Source organism: Cannabis sativa, chromosome 3 (genome assembly GCF_029168945.1).
Source record: "Cannabis sativa cultivar Pink pepper isolate KNU-18-1 chromosome 3, ASM2916894v1, whole genome shotgun sequence".
Classification (NCBI taxonomy): Eukaryota; Viridiplantae; Streptophyta; class Magnoliopsida; order Rosales; family Cannabaceae; genus Cannabis; species Cannabis sativa.
Genome location: NC_083603.1, coordinates 5,037,410 through 5,059,205, shown reverse-complemented (window position 1 = coordinate 5,059,205; position 21,796 = coordinate 5,037,410).

Sequence of the window (21,796 nt, the reverse complement as noted above, 5' to 3'; positions counted from 1 at the left end):
AAATTAGTTGAGTTTTTTCTTTTTTATGATTTTGTATGTTGTAGCTATATAATTATACCACTTGTAAATTTTTAGAAAAATTCTAATAGTTTAGTGTATCAAAAATAAGATTTAAATAATTATTTACTGCGCGTATAAAATAAAAAGTCAGTTACTCATGCAACAAAATATATAAATTTTATTTTTGGTATTATAAACTACTCAATTTTTTAAAAAAAAATTTACAGATAGTCCCAAATAACTGTAACGTACATGATTTAAAAAAAAAAATCTTAAAAGTTCTTTCATATGCCGAAATAAATATGTGGTCTACCAAAACATCACTTTAGATTACCCTATAGCTCTATATATAGGTTATTTAAGATTTTCGTGCCCGAACTATGACTCATATATTGTTGTGTCCCATGAACTTTTTAACCTGTTAAAAATGGTCACTTAATTATTCACAATGCTATAAATTAGTCATTCTGTCAAGTTTTGTCACACGTTATAAATAAAATGATGACATGGCTGCTTAGTTGTCACGTCAGTGCCATGTCAATGCACATCAGTACACTCTCTAAAGTGATGTTTTGGTAGATCCCATATTTGTTTCGGTATATAAAAGAACTTTTTAGTTTCTTAGTTTTCTTTTTATAAATGTGATATAGTTATTTAAGATTATTTGTAAATTTTTAAACATTTCTGAGTATTTTACAATACCCAAAATAAAATTTACATATTTTGTTGTACGTGAGATTATTATTTTTTTATACGTATGGTAAGTAATTATTTAAACTTTAGTACTATAAATTATTAAAAATTTTCTAAATATCTACAAATAATTTTATATATATAGCTACAACTTATACCTGATAATATATTAAAGTTAGTTTCACATTGAAAATAAATTAAACTACAATTATTTTTATACCAAATAAAATAAAGAAATCTACCGAAACAACCCTTTTAAGTCCGCTACACAAATTTCCAGAGCTATATGATAGAGTACATATAGTACTTGAATAGAAGCTAGATGACCCACAACTATGATACATACTAGGCTTATATTATTCCATCAAATGTAGCTTTCATTTCCTACGTAAGCTCTCTAGCTTTTATAACTTCACATTTGTCTAGATTTTTTTTTTTTAGCATATATTTCTTTATATATATATATATTAAGTGGGAAAGAGAGAGAGAGTAGGGGCCGGATTGGGAGAGAGGGAGAGGAGTGGTGTGTAAGAGAGAAAAAAAAAATTGACACTCTACACAAGTGGGTGCAATTTTATATTTTTACGAGTTTTTAGCGGTTAAATTTTTTTAACTATCGTTTCACTAGCACTTAAGTTTTAAGCTCAAATTTTGGAGGTAAAACCTTCCAAATTACTGAACTGTTAGCAAATTTAAAGTGTCATCCAGTTAACTACCACTATGGGCTGATTATGTGTATACTCTTGTACACGTGACATGTTTATATTGATACACCTAATATTATTATTATTTAAAAATTATTTAAGAATTCATTTTAAAATTAAATTAAATTATCAAAATAAAAAGTAAAATATTTAAAAAATAAAAAATGTGATATATTTTGAAATAATTTTTAAAAAATAATAGTAGGTGTACTAATATAAACTTATCACGTGAACAAGAGTATAAGCAACCCATATTGTTGGTAGTTAACTGTAAAAAATAAATGTCATTTTAAATTTGCTATCAATTCAATAGTTTAGAGGGTTTTACTACTAAAATTTGAGCTTGAAAAATTAAGTGCAAGTGAAATGATAGTTGAGGAGGTTTAGCTGCAAAAAAACTCTATTTTTTACACATTTTACTTCATCAGATTCACACTTATCTTATGTTTTCTTAATGAGTATTACTTTTGAGAATTTTAAGGTACCTAACACCACACTGATGTAATGCGTTTAAAGTGGTTAGCGATTTTTATATTATCTATTAAATCAAAATGTGTGAGACCTGATATTGATTTACACCAATAGCGGTATGTCACCTCTTGCCCCTTAGTATTATTTTTCATTCTTTATATATATTGCTATTAGTTACCATGTGCGTAACATCATAGGTGGTGCTTTATAAATTGTTGACGGTATATTATAATAATTATAAAATTAAATTATGTGAGCGATGGTTAATCTACTAGTGTACCTTTGGCTTTTAACATTTCTCTATAGAGCAATCTATTAGACACTAACAGTAGTGCCTAATATTATTATGAAGTGGTGTCTTATAAATAACCATCATTTCATAATAATTATTAAATTAAATTTTGTAGGAGATGATACTTAATTCCACTTATATAACGATATGACACTTCAGGTGATATTAAGCATTGGTATTACCTTTTAACATTTTTATCATTCTATAATAATTATTAAATTATGATATGTACTTCGACATTTAATTATACTAATAAATAGCACTAATATCTTTTAGTATTCATCATTATTAATTGGTATTATAATTTTCCAACACACATGTGCATGTATATGGGTCCTGATTTTTAAAAAATAATTGAGTAGGATTTTATTTTTTGGCTAGAAATTTTGTGGTCGGATTCTTGTAGGGTATGTGCTTATTTTATAACCTTATTATATATATAAACAAAAACAAAAAAAAAATTATTGGTAAAAGTAACTAAATTTATCAATCACTTTTCTATATGTAAACATTTAAATACTCTAGTTCTGTTTTAAGGATAATCAAGATCGGTCCTAAATTATATGAGAGCTAAGTTAAAATTAAAATTTTGAAATTCATATATAAATGTTTTTCTATTAAATAAATATCAAATATGGGAGTGTAGTATAGTGGTGAAAGTCTTATTGATAGATCACTTTTAATATCATTCAAAAAAAAAAAAATCACTTTTAATATCTTCTCTATTATATTCTTTAAAATATCTCACTAAAAAAATTATATTTTTATTTTATCTCACACATTTACATTACATTATACATGATTCTTTATATTTTCCTTTATATCATTTAAATAATATATTTATAGTATATAAATAATAAAATATTATACATTATATTATATATATAGTTTTACACTCAAAAATCAACAAAATACACTATAAAAATAATAAACAATTATAACTATGCACTAAAACCTAAGAATGTTGTAACTACATTTGGCTAAGGAAATTAATATTTTGAGCAATAATAGCTCATAGGTATTTTAATCACTTGTTTTTAGCTCTTAACAATATTTTTACATTTATAACTATTTTACATAAGTTATTGTGAGTCCTCAAGAGCACTCATAACAATTTCTCTAAAATAAAAAATCTTTAAAATTTATAAAGATCTAAAAAATACAATACAACAGTTGCTCTAGTTTTCTTCTTCATTTTAAACCTTTTTTTCTTAAAATTCATTATTCATGTTCTACATTTATATAATATTACTCATTATTTTTAATATATTTTATTAATTATTTTGAATTTTAATAATTATTTTTGTATGGTGAATACTCATTAGAGTTTTATTTGATTATGGTATACCATGTTAGAAATGTAAAAGTGTAGTGTTGAAAGTAGAATAAAATAAGTATATGGTAAGATGTATAAAGTTTTATTTTAAAACTAATTCACAATAAGATATAATTATTATTATGAGACTCTCAAACATTGAGGAAGCTAATGAAAAGTATATAATCATATGAAAAGCATATAAGCAATGGTTATACTATTATATTTGGAGCATATATGTTAGATAATTGAAAAAAATTTAAGTCTTGTGATTTTAAGGGATTATGTTTCTCCCACTCTCATTGATAATGTCTTTGAATTGATCTTGGGTAGGTGTAGGTGGTATAATGAAGACCTATACATTAATTGAGTGGAGAGTTAGTTTTACTTTTGAAGTTAGAACATATAAAATCAAGAATAGAAATGCTAAATGGCTCATGCCTAACATTTTGTAATGTTTAATATTTTTAATATCGAAATCCCGCATATTTTACTTTAATAAAAATTATAAAGAATCATTAACCAATTATAAAGTGTCATATTATAATGGTAATAGCACTAAACACCTTAGTACCTTATACCAATACTCAATTAAAAAATGATAAAAGACACCTACAAGGTGTTAATAATGTTATTAATATATTTAAGTATTAACTTTTATATATTTTAAATTAATAATTAAATTAAATATAGTATATAAGTACTCAAAATTTTAAATTTTAAGTAATATATATTAAATAGTTTTTTCAACAGTATAAGTACTTAATGTTAGTAAAATTATAATTTTCGACAATCTAAACTATTATTGTCTTAAATAGGATACACATATAAGACTCATATTCTAAATCAATAGATATATATATATATATATACATATTTTTAAAAGAGAAAAAGATTGGGACCTCCAAGTTAAGTGGGCTCTAAGTGCAAGCCTAACCCGTCTTAGCTTAGGGCTAATACTATTTTCATTTCTTAAGACTCCATAAATCTCAGGGTTGTCCGTGAGAGTGTCCAACAACACCATGAGGTGACGACTTGCAAATATTTAGTAATATTTTATACTAGTTATTAAATTAAAACATGTAAAATAAAATACTCTTAATTACATCAATAATAATATAACACCTCATAATAATGCTAGACACCACCACATCTTATCTTTTCTTAATAATAATAATAATGAAAAAAGAGCATTGTTATTAGGCACCAGTGGACAGTGGTGCTTAGAACTTTCTCGACATGTTGCGTTGTGATTGACTAGAGATACTTCCTAAAAGTCATTATATTAAACCATATGGGACCCGATACTTAGTTGAACTAATAACGATATTGACACATAAGAGGGTGCTAAGCACTAGTGGTGTCCTTTAGCATTTCTCATGAAAAAATTGTATTATGGCCTACTAGGAGTGGGGTTGTGAATTGTGAATCCAAAATTGCACAATGACACAACATGGATGATGGGTCTTAAAACCAAGTACCTAACCAACACTTGGGTTTCAGCCACGTGTATCTTCTCCATATATGGCTACTTATTTTAAGTGTGACCTTTATTGAATAATGATAACTAAGTAGTACCTACCAACCAAGTTGATATATCTACTCAAAAATCTATATTGAAAAATAAAATAAAATAAAATCATCAAATATTCTATTATTTAATTATGACATTTTTTAATAAAAAATAGTGTATTTTGATGAATTTACTATTATTATTAATATATTTGAGTTATTTGCTGCAATTTTTTTTTTATATTTTAATTTTATACACTTAAGTTTTTTTTTATTTTTTTTAGCAAAACTCTTATGTTTATTTTCTTTTTTCGCAAAATAGAGGTGTTATCTAGATTTCATCGTTAAATATCAACTAAATTATTATTGTATTGACTTCAAAATTTGTCATTCACGTATACACAGATATACACAGATGTACATAATCATCCAGCTAGTATTTAATAGCGATATTTAAGTAACACCTCAAAATTGCAAATAAAATTAAACTTTAGAAAGTTTTTCAAAAAAATAAAATGAGAGAATTAAATATATAAAAATTAAAATATAAAAGGATGAAAATTACTCACTCATATTATTTTATCTAGTTTATTCATGCTTGCCACTATTTATTTGGTTTTCTATTCAAAATGTCTTTTTCTTCATAAAAATATTGTTGAGCTATTGGGTTTTGTGTTTTGTCATTGTATAGTGAAATTAATTGATATAATTGTTACAAGATAATTACTTGGACATGGATATGACAATGAAAATAATGATTGAATTAATCAACCAACTAAAATGAATGGCCACAAAATACTTAAAAATATATAATGCATGCCAAATTATATTTATGATAATTTTTAATCGTGCACTAAAGAAAACATTATATATGGAAAAGTAGGATTGAAAAAAGGTAGAGAAAAGATATGTGGAACTGTATTGGGAGATAGGAAAATTAGTGTGATCTTCAATCACATTATTATTATTATTATTATTATTATTATTATTATTATTATTATTATTATTATTATGAGGTGTGAGGAATGAACAACTTATTTAAGATAGTGATGACTTGATTAGATTTTTTCTTGAACAATGAACCAAATTATTTAAACAAAAAAAATATAACTATATGCCACTAAATCAATTAGGCAAAACTATATAATATACAAATATTACATTCCGGATGAAACTTCAATAAAATTAGTTTAGAGAGCCACATCACTTACTTAAACAATAAAATTATATAGATATATAGATATTGTATAACTTATTAATTGAAGTTAATTTCATCTCTATGATAATTTCATTTGTGATTAATATCCAATTTAAGAGAGTAGCCAACCAACTTTTTGTTTGCAAAGTACAATAATGAAATGATAATAATTCGATTGAAATGCAACTTGAGTCTCTAAAGCCGATCTTGGCATTGTTTGGGCCTTACAAAAAATGGATCATTGTTCAAATGAAATATGATATTTTTGAAAATACCATAAACATATTTACATTTTTGCAATAATTTTATTTTGGGCCCCTAATCAATCGAGGAAATTATACACTATACCTTTTTTTATATTGTCCTCTTTTATTTTTACCCTCTTTTTTAAAGTCTATCATTTTTACCTTTTTTTTTAAATATTGTACCAACTTTGTCCTTGTCACTTCAAGATACTCTCCATGTGACTCTCTTATGTCAGGGTATTTTGAGTAAAATACATATAAAAAGAGGTATGTTTCAACTAAATTTAAAAATAAAGGTAAATTTGATTAATTGATTAATAAAAATGGTATTTTTCAACTTATCCCATTATATTCTATACTCACTTTTTATTTCTTATTTTAATTTTTACTTTCATATTATTATTCTTTAATTTATACTTAATTTTATTAGTCATATCTCCATTATGTACATTAAAAACTCTAATTTTGATAAATTATATGAGGTTATATTTGGTACTTGATTATAAAAGAGGATATTTATCAATTACAAATATTTTAGAGTTATATTTAATTAATGTGTAATAAAAAATGGTAGTTTTTAACTTATCCCTGCCTAATCTTCTTTAGTTTAGGGTTGACCCTGTGAATTTCATGTATTTTGTATTGATTGGCTGTTTAAACGATGATTACAATGAAAGAAAAACAAATTTATTTATTTTTTAGGTGACTATAAAACCTAAAAGCCGTGTAGATCTTCAAATATTTGAAGCATGCTACGAGAAATACTAAATGATATTAGTGTTGTCTAGTATTACCTAAATGTGATATTATTGTTGGTATAATAGTATAATTCAATATCAAGTAATTCTCGTATTTTAATTTAATAATTAGGATGAAAATACACTTATAAAGCCTCGCTTATTTGTGATACTAAAATACTAATAATTCTTGTGATAATTACTATTCATTCAGAATTATTATCTTTAATCTGATTAGATTACGAATACATTGAGAAAGATTACAAGTGATTAAGAAAAAGAAGGCCTATTGTGAAGAATTTGAATTCATACCATTATAACAAAAAGTTTGTTAGATTCTCTTAGGAGTGAACATTTGCACCCGAAAACCCACCCAACCAGCAAACTCAAACCCACGAAATCCAAGAAAATTGGGTTTTGAAAAATACTGAACGATTTCGGGCTCAACCCGGTGCTGTAACGAGCCGGGTTCAAGTTCTAAAATTGTTACACCCGAAAATCCAAACCCACTCGAAAAACCCTACAATTTTTTATATAAATATATCAGACCCCACCCCCCCCCCCCCCTCCCCTCCTTCTTCTTCTTCTTCTTTTTTTTTTTTTTTTCAATTTTTCATTTTGATTTTTTTTCTTTGTAATTTGTTGTTCTTGTCTCCAGCGACCGGTGTGTGCAGAAGCTCCGAGACTTCCTAGCAGCTCCTCCTCCTCCTCCTCCTTGGCTTGTTCCTTGGTGCTTAAAGTTAAATTTTGTATACTTTTACGAAAAAATGTAAGAAAAATAAAGTGATATTTTTCAAAAAAAAAAAAAAAGACAAGACTCAGCCCAATTCAAAACCCAGCCCCAACCTACCCGGACTCGTGCCAACCCACTTTCTCTAAGTTGTTATTAGACTCTCCTCACTTTTAACTCGTCCTAATATATAGTTTTAGGCATGACCAACCTAGTATAATGATTGTTATACAATTTATGAGAGTTTGAACTAAGGGAGGAGTATTATTATTGGACATCAGTAGTGCTTAGTACTTTCCTTAAAAGTTATTGTATTAAATTATATAGAACCTGATACTTAGTTGAGCCAATAACGATATTAACACGTAGGAAAGTGCTAGATACCGCTGGTGCCTTTTAACATTTCTCCAAGTAATACTCTACAGATAGAGAGAGTGTTTAGAAAAGTTTTTGAATGTCCATTGTGGCAATTTAAATAATATGTTACAACTATTCGTAAATCATATACAAGTAACTATGAGAAAGGAGAGAACAGAGCAAAAGCAGAGGAAAAACTTTTATTATAGCTCGATTAAACTTTGCAAAGAGATGGATTGAGCTTTATATAGCTCGGTTACAACAAGTCATAGACAGTTGGGAAATAACCGACTGTAACAGAAATGAGCTACTTGAATCAAGACTCTAACAACCAAAAATATATCCTAACTAACTAATTAAACTTATTCTAAAAGCCCCCCTCAAGATGGAGTGTAGATGTTAATTAAACCCATCTAGGAGACAATGTTTTTGTGAGCAGTTGGAAGAAGAGCTTTGGTGAATATGTCAGCGAGGTTGTTTTGGGAAGAGACATGAAGTAGCTTGACGGAACCTTGTTGAACCTTCTCGCGAATGAAATGACAGTCAATTTCCACGTGCTTGGTGCGTTCGTGATAAACCGGATTCTCGCTAATATGGATTGCGGCGGTGTTGTCACAGTAGAGCAAAGCAGGGTTGGAATGATTGACGCCAAAATCTTTTAGAAGAGCAATAACCCAAGTAAGTTCAGATGTAGCATTGGCCATAGCTCGATATTTTAGCTTCAGCAGAAGACCGAGAGACCGTTTGTTGTTTTTTTGACTTCCATGACACAAGGGAGCTGCCTAGGAAGAGACAGTATCCCGAGACTGAGCGCCTTGTGTCTTGACAAGTACCACAATCAACGTCTGAAAAGAAGGATATTTGGACGTTTGAGTGGGAGAGACTAGTCTCGGCATGAGCAGATATAGTTGGAGTTGTGGTAGATGAAAAAAATAAGCCTTGTCCCGGGGTGGTTTTTAAGTATTGTAGGATGCGATGTGCAGCATGAAGATGGGGAACCCGGGGGCAGGTTAGAAATTGACTCAAGTGATTGACAGCAAAAGAGATGTCAGGTCTTGTTATAGTCAAGTATATGAGTTTTCCAATAAGGCTTCGATAAACTGTGGGATCAGGTAAGAGATTCCCTTTGGAGTTGCTTAATTTGAGATTGGTCTCCATGAGAGTGGAGGCGGGTTTGGTGCCTATGTATCCCGTATCCTTGAGAAGTTGTAAAGTAAATGGTCTTTGGGAGACGGAGATACCACGTTTGGTTCGACCAAATTCAAGTCCAAGAAAGAACCTAATGCTTCCAAGATCTTTGAGTTTGAATTTGTCATGGAGATAAGTCTTAAAATGGGATATAGCAAGGTCATTGTTGCTTGCAACAATAATATCATCCACATATATGAGGATGGCTAAGAAAATGTTGGATGTTCTCTTGATGAAGAGAGAATTGTCAGAAAGGGATTGAGTGAAACCGTAGGAGATGAGGGTTTGACTTAGTTTGCTAAACCATTGCCTAAAGGCTTGTTTGAGGCCATAAATGCTTTTTTTTAGTTTGCAAACGGTGTTGGGAGGTGCTTTGTATCCTGGAGGAATTTTCATATAGACTTCTTCATGGAGATCTCCATGAAGGAGGGCATTATTGATGTCAAGTTGGTGGACATTCCAGTTGTTCATGGCTGCAAGAGCCAAAAAAATCTTCAGAGTGTTAAACTTAGCGACGGGAGCATAAGTTTGAGAATAGTCAATGCCATGCCGTTGAGTAAAACCTTTGGCGACTAAGCGAGCTTTGAAACGTTCAACAACTCCACTTTCATTGTATTTGACTTTATAGACCCATTTGCACCCAATGGCCTTATGACCAGGTGGTAACTTGGTGACAATCCAAGTGTTGTTCTTCTCAAGAGCATCCGTTTCTTTATCCATGGCTAGTAACCAATGTCGAAACTGAGAAGCTTCAGCATAACTTTGTGGTTCAATTTCAGAGTAGGCTGCTAGGACAGCAGCTCTGAAGTGGGGATGTAATTTGATGTATGAGAGAAAAGGCTCAATTGGATGAGCTGTAGATGAGGCATGACAGATGTAATCTGTCAATTTTTTTGGTTTTGTGACAGTTCGACCAACTCTTGTGATGGAGGGAGGAACTGAATTGTTTGGTAAGGATACTGAAGGCAAAGGTGTAGGAAAACGGGATGCACTTTCAGATATATGAGGTGTTGTTGTGGGTTTGTTGATTGACATGGTTGCATGTTCTGTGGTATTTTGAATACCAGGAACGGGTGAGATGAGACTCTTAAGGCTTGGATCAGCAGGTTGTGTAATGTTATTGAAGTTGCTTGATGCAACATGTTTATTTGCACCAGATTGTGGTGCTGGTGCAACAAGTGGATGTGCACCAGGATGTTGTTGTGCACCAGTTGGGGGTTCGGGTGTGGATGTTGGGACAGAGAGCAACATTTTGTGGGAAAAAGCACCAGTATTTGTACCCAAATCGACTGGTTTATTTGTGCCAGCATGCTGATTTGCAGCAGCTGGTTTAAGTGCATCAACTGGTTTGTTGGCACCAGATGATGGTGCGGGTATGGGCATAGGCTGAGAGATTTGAACAACCTGCTGTACTGATTTATTTGTAGGAAGTACAATGTCAGGGAAGAGTGTGTTGATTTCACAAGAAGAGGTTGTAGAGGAGAGGGGGAAAATTGTTTCATAGAAAACAACATCCCGTGATATGTAAATTTGTTTTGTTTCAATGTCAAGAAGTATGTAGGCTTTCATGCCTTGGGGATATCCAATGAATACAGAAGCTCGACTTCTTGATGTGAATTTATGCCGTTTAGAGGTAAGGGTGGAGCCATAGGCGAGACACCCAAAAACTCTTAAGTGGTCATAACTTGGGGTAGTACCATGTAGTACTTGGTATGAAGTCATACCTTTGAATAATTTTGAGGGAGTTCTATTTAAGAGGTAAGTAGCCGTTTGAACTAGATAAGGCCAATAAACGAGAGGTAAATTAGATTGAAAACCAAGAGCACGAGCAACATTTAATATATGTTGGTGCTTTCTTTCGACAACCGAATTTTGTTGTGGTCTTTCCACACATGAGTGGTAGTTTATTATGCCTTTGGAGGCAAAAAAAGATTGTAAATTTAGTTCCTTGGCATTATCCGATCGGATGGCCTTTATATTTGTTGAAAATTGAGTGCAAACCATGTTAAAGAAGGTGGGAATGATATGTTGGACATCGGATTTATTCTTGAGCATGTAAAGCCAAGTAAATCGAGATTTGTCATCAACTATAATAAGGAAATATTTGTAACCTTCCACACTAATGATATGAAAAGGACCCCAAATATCCATGTGAATTAAATCAAACACATTCTTGGAAGAATTGTTGTTGGAAATGAATGGCAAACACTTTTGTTTAGCCAAATGGCAAATGTGACAATGTAAATGTGAATCTTTATGTGAAATCTTATGTTCTTTATTGAAAAAATTGGAAATACACATAGAGGGGTGTCCAAGGTGATTGTGCCATTGGTTTACACTAGTTTTATTGAAAACAAAAGGAGAAATAGTGGCTGCTGCAGTGGGAATATTGTCTTGTTGAAGCAAGTACAATTTGCCATATCTTTCAGCTGTCCCAATCACCACATTCAGAGTAGGATCCTGAATTACACAAGAATTATGATGAAATAAGATGGAATTAGGGGTTAAATCCATATATTCAAAAACTGAAAAAAGATTCAGTTGAAAGCTTGGTATGTACAACACCTTATGGAGAATGATTTTAGAATTAATATGCACGGTTCCAATATTTTTGACAGTAACAGTTTGTCCATTGGGCAGTGAGACATATTTAGGAAATGAAATAGGTGTAAATGAGGAAAAACAAGCTATATTAGAACACATGTGGTGTGTAGCACCACTATCAATTATCCAAGGTATAGTATTGGATTTAAAATGATTACCTACAAGGTTAGAGGCAGCAGCAGGTGGATGGGTGGTTTCAGGATGATTGTTGTGGCTGAGTTGCTGACTTAGGAGGGATATCAATTGCTGGCATTGGTTAGAAAGATCAGCATTGACAGTGAGTCCATCCGAGTCTTGTTTGGCATTGCTGGAAGAAGCATGATTAGCCTTGGCTTTGCATTTTTCGGGTTTCTTTTTGTCTCCGTAACCAGGAGGAAATCCGTGTAGGAAGTAACACTTGTCGACTAAGTGGCCTGGTTTGCCACAATTAGAACACGAAGGCCTTGGTTTCTTGGCTCGTGAGGGATTAGTAGAACTGGCAGCAGCAGCCACGAGAACCAAGCTAGTAGAACCAAGAGACCTTTGACGTTCTTCTTGAACGATCATGGCAAAAACCCGAGACAGGTTAGGTATGGGTTCATTGAGCAAGATTTGAGCTCGAACCGAGGCATAAGATTCGTTTAAACCAGTGTTGCGAAAATTATTAATTACTACGCAAGTGCACGCAATCAAGTAGTATACTCACGCAAGTGAGGTCGAACCACAGGGAATTGGATTAATTACTACTAAACTATACTTATAATTCTATTTGGCAAATCAAAAGTATTTATGATTGAAAAAGGAAGAAAGAAATTCAAGAAACTTAAAGAAACAAGTGAATATTAATCAAGATGAGAGAATAGGGAGACGAATCCTGTTGTTAAGTTACCAATGTTAATGTCTAATTGCTAGCCTTCTCTTGAAGTGAATGACAAATTATAAATTAACCTAGCTCTTTTCAGATCTTCTAGGTTCTAAATCTCATGCTCTCTAATTAATCTCTTAATTAAACTAACATGAAATCAGCATTAAGCAATAATCTAAATGTCACAAAGGCTATGTAAATACTTTCGTTTCACATCAAAACCTAGACTATCCAATTTTAGCATTCTCAATTCTCACTTTTCAGATTTCGAATTGAGATCATAAAACATGTAAAAGGTGATCAATCTTGCACATGGAAATTAAACACAAATATGAATAGTGTTCACAATCAAGATGGAGGAATGACAATTATTCATTAACTAGGAAAAACTTAAACAACATTCATCATTCTCCCTAAATAGGAGTTTAGTTCAAAACATCCATAATCAAATCCATAATTAACATTGAAACAGAAAATATCATAGAAAAATTAAAGAGAAGAGAAAGAACTAGTTCAAGCAATTGATTCGGGTCGCCACAAGCCGCTCTTCTAGCCTCCTTCTTTGTTTCTAGGGTTCTAATTCTGAATAATCCCTAATTTTCACGAACTCTCACTATTTAAACCAAGTCTCAACTTAAAAATTCGTGAAATTACGAAACTGCCCAAAAATCCCGTCACTGGGGTCCCCGTCGCGACTGGCAATGCTCCCGTCGCGACGGGGGTAAGCAACGATTTCTTGAAAATCTTTCTGCCAGTTCCCGTCGCGACTGGGATATTGCCCGTCGCGACGGGATTTGGCAGCAACATATGTTTTTTGGTTTTTCTTCTCAATTCTTTCACCACTTGTCCTCAATTCTTGTAAATACTTTCTTTAAACACCCATGGACCTGAAACAAAAGAATCAAGCGTAAAATAGCCCTAAAACTAGAAACAAAGAGTGAAAACTAACCGAAATATGGCCCAAAGCTTAGACTAATTTTAGCCTAACAACCAGTCAAGAATTGGAGCACTTGATTTTAGTTATAATAATACAAGAATATTTTCATTGCACCACAAGTGCAGCTTGTGATGGGTTGGAATTCTTTTAATTCATCCCATAAAGACTTCAATTGTAAAGACCGCTTAGTTTAATTTGGAAATTAGCAGTTAATCATGTTTAATTATGAAATTATTTATAGCTATTTAAATAATTATTTATACTGTTATTATTGAATTCTGAAATGCATTTTATGTCATTTAGTAGTTTTCATAAGTTTGCATTTCCGGTGCCCGGTAACATGGAACTCGGTGTCTGGCTCAGTAAAATCACAACTTAGTATGTTAGTAGTTTGGGACTGTTTATTAGACATTGGAAATGTCGGGAATGGCCGGGAATTTAGAATTTCCCAAAAATACCCCTTTAGTGTTATTTATGTGATTTTAGTGTGAAGGGGCAAAATGGTCATTTTGCCCCATTTATGTTTTGTCCTTTAGTGGACTTTATTTGGTGAAAATATATGTTTAATAATGCTTTTATTGGCTGAAGTAAAAAGGGTTAAGTGGCAATTCTTTTCATTTTTTCAAAACTTAGGAAAAAATTACAAATTTCTCAAAAAGCTCTCTCTCTTTTCCTCTCTCTTTTTCGGCCATTTGAGGCAGCAAGAAAAGTGGATTTTCCTCTTCAATTTCAAGTGATTTTCAGCAAGTTAGAGTGATTCTAGTTGAGGTAATTCTTGTCTAGCTTCTTTACTTTTGTCTTCTTGAAAAATGATGAAAAAAAAATGAGTAATGCATGGATGATTTTGATGATGTTGCTGCTGCTAGTTGTTGTTGTTGTTTCTATGTTTAAAATGTTGATTTAAATATGTTTAGTTAGGTTGAAATGCATGCTAGTTGTTCTTGCTTTAGTTGGATAATTTTCTTGTTAAAAAGCTATGGTTTTCAAAGTGAAAATTGAGGATTTGGTGGCTGTAGTTATTGCATGAATTAGGGTTTAGTTTCTGCAGTTTTCATATACTTGAATATGAGTTTTTAATCAGGGTTTGATGCATGATTTGTTGCTTAGTCAAGTTTTGAGTTTTAGAACTCAATCTTTGACCTTTAATGGTGAAATGAGTTTCTGTGTGTGAAGCTCGGTTTTGTTGCTTTAGAAATGTTCTAGGGGATATATAGAACAGGTCTGGAAGGTCTTGTGTAATTTGGATTGGATTTGATTGAGTTATGAATTTTTGAAATTCTGCCTGCGAGGAACCGGAATTCCGGATGGGTTTTGGAAATTCTCAGAACCGGAATTCCGGTTGGACAACTGGTCTACCGGTTGGGTGATTTTCAGAAACCCTAGTTTTCCTCATTTTTATGTTATTTGGGGTATTGCCATGTTTTTTTTATCGATAGGGAAACTTTTAGTTCCTAGTTTAAGTCCCCGGGAAGTGATTTAGCGTATCACTTATAGTGTTGTGATTTTTATGGTATAGGAGCCTGTAATCCTCCGCGCAGATAGTTCTAGTCAGGTTGACCGGCACACCTGAATTCGGAATTGAGGTAAGATTAGTATAACAGTATGCATATGTAGATTACATGTTTAGCGTGCATGTTAGGAAGCCTGTTAGATTACATTAGATATGTATGTTGGCTTCGAACCATCCGACTGTGTTACATCGGTATAGGCTAGAGTATGACTAGCAGCTGGAGTATGACCAGTATGACCGAGTATAGGCTGACACTGTATCACATCGGCACAGGCTAGAGTATGACTAGCAGCTGGAGTATGACCGATTAATGCCGAGTATAGGCTGATACTTAGGTTGGTGGTTCCGTACTATTTGACGTATCACATCGGTACAGGCTAGAGTATGACTAGCAGCTGGAGTATAACCAGTTCGACCGAGTATAGGCTGATACTGTAACACATCGGTACAGGCTAGAGTATGACTAGCAGCTGGAGTATGACCAGTTCGACCGAGTATAGGCTATTACTTGTCAATAGTACCGTCCCTATGAACGTTCAGGACTCAGTATCGTGTTGGACACGACAGTTAGGGTTATGGTCAGGGGTATGGGCGTCTGATCATGAACGAGATTTATGTATGATTATTATTATGCTTTTCTTACTGAGTCTGTCGACTCACAGTGCTATGTTTATGTGTAGGTAAGGGCAAGGCTAGGGCTGATGGACCGTGAGCAAGCCGGTGAAGATTGTACATGTCGGGGCGGTTAGGCCTGGAGCGTACGATCATCGGGACAGCGAGGCTATTTTTGTAATTAGTCGCTAGGCGACAAGTATTTTGTATAGACAGTAAACTTTTGTAAATGGTTTTGTAATCGGGATCCCGAGTATTTTGTATAAATATTTTACAAGTTTAATTAAAAAGCAAAAATTTTAATTAATCACGTTTTCCATAAACCTCGTTGATTAGCAACGAGCTGCACAATATGTTTAAAAATCACGTAATACGCCTATGCTAGTTAGGGTGTTACATCAATTTAGTGAAGTAGGAAGAGACAGAGTTATCACCCTGTTGAAGATGAGTCAATTGAGTCTATAATTGGAAGACCCGAGGACCATTACCTTCATTAAAGCGTTCAGCTAAGTCGTTCCACATATCAGTAGCCAAGTCAAAGTATAATATACTTTGAGCAATCTCAGAAGACACAGAGTTAACTAACCAAGACATGACCATATTGTTACATCTTAACCAAGAATTGAGATAGATGTTACTAGGTTCCGGGCGAGGAAGGGAGCCATTGATGAATGCAATTTTGTTCTTGGCATTGAGCGCCATGGTGATGCCTCGCTTCCATGGCTGGTAATTGGTGCCGTTGAGGACGGTGGAGACAAGCACAAGACTGGGATGATCACCGGTGCTGAGGAAGAAGGGGCTGGAATGATCGTCAGCCACGGATCGAGAGGTGAGTGCCTGGTTCGAGTTGTCATCAACAATGGCGAGAGGATCTTGAGAAAGGGGATCTGTGTTCTGAGTTGAAACCCTAATTTGTGGATTACGGGGAGGAATCGCTGAAGGATTGGAAGCTGGAGTGGGATCGGAATTGATCTCTGCAGCTGGATTGTCGATCGATGATGGAGGATCACCATTCTGCGATCGAGTTGAAGGGTGCGCCATTGAAGCTGTGGGCGGAATTACTTCTGATACCATATGAGAAAGGAGAGAACAGAGCAAAAGCAGAGGAAAAACTTTTATTATTGCTCGATTAAACTTTGCAAAGAGATGGATTGAGCTTCATATAGCTCGGTTACAACAAGTCATAGACAGTTGGGAAATAACCGACTGTAACAAAAATGAGCTACTTGAATCAAGACTCTAACAACCAAAAATATATCCTAACTAACTAATTCAACTTATTCTAAAAGTAACCATTATAAATTTCAATCAGTTTTGATCTTTACTTCTTTTTCATTTATTTTTGTTACTATATGTTTCTCTTCATTTCATTTTATGTTACTATATACCTATTCTAGTTATACTTTGGAAGTATTTAGTGACTCCTACGTTCAAAATTTTAGTAAATAATCCATCAATTAGCAATTTTAAAGTATATTGTAATTTATTGTTATAATTTATTGGTATAATTTAGTAGCACAACCGAATTACTGGTAACTCATAATTACAAAAATATTGGTTACCAATTTGATAGTGTTGACTAGATTTTTAGTTAACCGACGCAGAGTCGTAATAAATAAGATTTAAACTAAAATCACAGTAATAAATGCAGTTAATAACACTAAAATTTGCAATAAATGTAAATAAAAGACACCAGAGTTTAAAGAGGTTTGGCCCCGAATATCGATAATAGCCTACTCCCCTTGAGTTTTATTGATCTGAGTTGCAAAAGTCAAGAACAGACTCTTGATTGCAAACAATGATAAAGTGTTTATTTTTTTAAGTGCTCAAAATTGCGGATGCCTTTCCCAGGTCATGGATGACCCTTTATATAAGGGAGAGAGTCGGTGCTTCTCGCTTCAGGAGACGCCACCAACACGAAGCTACTTCAACCGTCTCCTTGATTTTTGGAGGTAGTTGAAGTCTGATTTTTATGACAATATCCCACTATTTTCATGGATTGACAACTGTCTTTGAGCCTTTCATGGGATTTGAACATTTGAAAGAATTACTGACGACGAGGGTCTCTTATAGGTGTGACATGGTTGTCGACCACTTTCAGGGATGAAGCCCATACTTGGGGGCAACACCCTCGAGACCCAACTTGAGGAGGGCGACAATCGTCATCGTGGGGTGACCTCTCGAGATCCAACTTGAGGAGGGCGACAATTGTCATCGTGGGGTGACCCCCCGAGACCCAACTTGAGGGGGGTGACAATCATCATCTCGGGGTGACCCCCCGAGACTCCTTGTCCGTTGTCAGTAGTGATAGTGTAATGTGGATGTCCCCATATACCTTTCAGAATGTCATTGTGTCTATGGTAAAATGCATGACTTGTACCATGAAGGTGTAGGGGTATACCATAAGTGGTGTACCCCTAGACTAACCCCCTTGGGGTTAAGAGGGGTGTACCCCTAGACTAAACCCTATATAGATCATTGCAGTTTAGGTAGGGGTAGTAATATATACCCCCTAGACTGGTTTGACTCCCATAGGTGTGTGGTGATTGTTCATTCCGCTTACGAAGGCGTTAGTCCATCGTTTTGCCTTCTTAGAGATGCCCACCTTACTCAAGCTAGGGGTAAGGGCGACTGTCTGACTTCTATCCTAACGGTCATGACACACTTCATGGTTGACGACCATCCCAACGGTTATGATTTTACAGATTCTTCATTAATTTAATCCCAGTATTTTTGTGTCACGTGTTGCTATTCTTGATACGTCATCGTTGTTAAAATTTAGATAAATAGATAGCTAAACCAAACCAAACCATTAGTAATTAACTCATAGTCACAACATTGTTGGTGACTAATGAGGTACGTAACTTATAGTTACGCAAATTTGTTATTCTCATTGCTCTAAAAAAATTTATTTAAGCTATTTTTGTGATCTTGAGTGTAAAACTAAGAATAAATACAATTAAAAAGAGAATAAAGTATTACCGTTAAAATCTGAGCTAAACCTCTATAAAATTTAGTATCGTCATTGTTATTTTTGTCTTTGTTGTTATTTATTTTTTATTTTATCGTCGCTTTTGTGATTCCGTGCCAATTGACCATTTTTCGGGTCAACATTACGAAAAAAAAGACATTTATATAGATTTGTAAGGTTTTATTATTATAAAAAATAAAATATGTAAATACTACTTTACTCCTTCATATTTTTGTAATTCTTTTTTTTTTTTAAATTTCAAATTTTTAATATTTTTAATCTTCAAAAATTTGAGTATTTTTTATAATTTCCCTTTATTTTATTTATCTAATGGGCCAAAGGGGTCAAAAAGGTTTAGTATTTTCTTGAAAAACAACATTTTATAGATAGAAAAAGTTAGATCTTATGGTCATTACAAATGATAGTAGTCGGTATTGAAGAAAGATCTACCATACTGGAAATTAAGTTAGCATAAGCTCACCTAACCATATTATGAGTCAAAAAATAATAAATTCTGAAAATAAACGAAAAATTACAACTTAATAACGTTTACAATGACTTGTATAGTAATATGTTATAATCAAAATATTAATAGACTTATTCTAGAATAATAATGATAATTAACTAACCTATAATGATCCTTAGCCTAGTGAATCAATGATCATGCCTTATTTATGGATTATGAATATAATTTGAATATTAGAATATAGTTAGATCTTATATATTCAACGAAAATACAGTGATACAATACTATACCATAGACAGGGGTGGCCCAAGCAGTTTGGGGGGCGGCCACAAATTAAAATTAAGTATTTTATTAAAAAAATTATCAATTAATATTTTATAAATCCAATTTTTTTAAAAAAAAAATTAAGCAAAGTTATTTAGAATTATATTTATTGAGACCATAAAATTTTATCATTTTGTTTATAAGTGCTAAGGATATATTTACTCTTATAAATATTTGTTATATATACTATACATACATTATGCAAAAAAAAAAAAAAAATACTTATTATATTTTATATAGAAAAAGATAATAAAAAAAAGTCTTTTAAGGAATAAATTGAAGAATAACTCATGAAAAAACCTTGTATTATATTTCATTAAAATATAGTCACTTTGTGAGTAGGTTGTTCAATATAGTTTCACTCTCCACTTAACTCTAACACATAATTTACATTAACCTAAGTAGTATAATGATAACATTATCTATAAAAATGAGTATATCTTAAAGAATATGAAAATAAAAATAAAAATAAAAATAAAAATTAAAACAAGTAAAATAAAATAAATATACATTGTAATTTTCTCATCTTTTAATATAAGAAGTCTTGTACAATAACCCAAACTACCATATGTTAAGGTTGGACCATAGACTATATTGGACTAATTAACTAGATAATCAAAATATTGGACTAAATATAGTAAAAGCCTCTATAAATAGTAGAAGCTAGCCTATATATATTTATATATATTATAGGAGGTTGGATATATTTTTTTTCCTTTGTACAATTTTTATATCTCATTTTACCTGAATAAATGTAGGTTAGAAAGAAATTAATATTTTGCAATTGTATCTTGTAATTTATTTCTTTAGTAATGTTCTAAAAATTTATTTCAATAAAGTGTCTATTTGTATTTACAATATTTAGATGTATCGTTTTGTCAATTATATTCATTGATTTTGAAAATATAAAGATATTACCACATGTAATAGAATTGGAGAAAGAAAAGTTTTACGTTTGTAAATAATGTGGTACAATTGATGAATTGAATTTGAAATATTGTAAAAAAGTGTCAATCATTTTATGTCTTGCTGTCGTAGGATTTGGTGCCTCAGATCCTATCACAGGCTATGTCGTTGTAGGGGAAGGGACTCTCATGCTCGCAACCTCCTCTTTGGGGTGTTCACGGTCTTTTCCGCCTATCTTAAGCATGTCCTAAACACCTATTTATAACCTCCAAAGTTTCCTCAAAACACCCATGTTTGCACTTCCCAAAGCGCTCATGTTTTCACCCCTCTAGACACCTTCTCGCAAGTCTTGCAAAGCTTGCTGTAGGTCCTCTGGAACACTAATCTTATGTTCGCAAATAATTATTTAGGCTAATTAGGATTTTTGTCCCCTGAACTTTCACATGTACCAAATTATGCCTCCTGAACTTTTAAGGTCGTTAAAAATGCCCCTGAACTATTGAGATTGTTGGATTTAAGGACTTTTGTCTAATTTCATTCAATTTTACTATTTCAGTGTGAAAAACCGTGTTTTTGCAAATGTCAGTTATATATAAAAAAAAAAATATAAAACTGTATGCGTCTGCAGAAGCAGAAAGTAATTCTGCTACAACAAAAGAAAACAGGCAGAATATAAAATATTTGCAGAAAAATAAATAACTTGACACAAGAGATTTATACGTGGTATCAGTGTTCTCACGAACACTCCTAGTCAACGGGGCCACGCCCAGAGAATGAAATCAATTAATAAAGTATCAAAATTACAAAGACAATTGACTTAAACAAGTTTAGACTCCCTCTAAAGTATTGCCGCAATCCTTTGTAATCCACTTTATGAATCTGACTTCTTGAAACACCTTCAAGCCCGAACTCCCTTCGTCTTTGAAGTGTGAGTGCTTAGAGACACTCTTCTCTCAAAAAGATAAATGCAAAAAATGAATAATGGAAGAGCTGATTCGAATGGCTGCTCTCTAGGCTCTATTTATAGAACATAGAAACCTTAGAGACAGTCACAAGATCAAATCTACAGCTGTACAAAAACTTTCCTAATAAAACACGATCTGCAGCATCAGATTCGGATGCTGACGCAACAGATCAGACCAGAAACGGGAAACTTACTAAAAACAGGTCCGATCCTCTA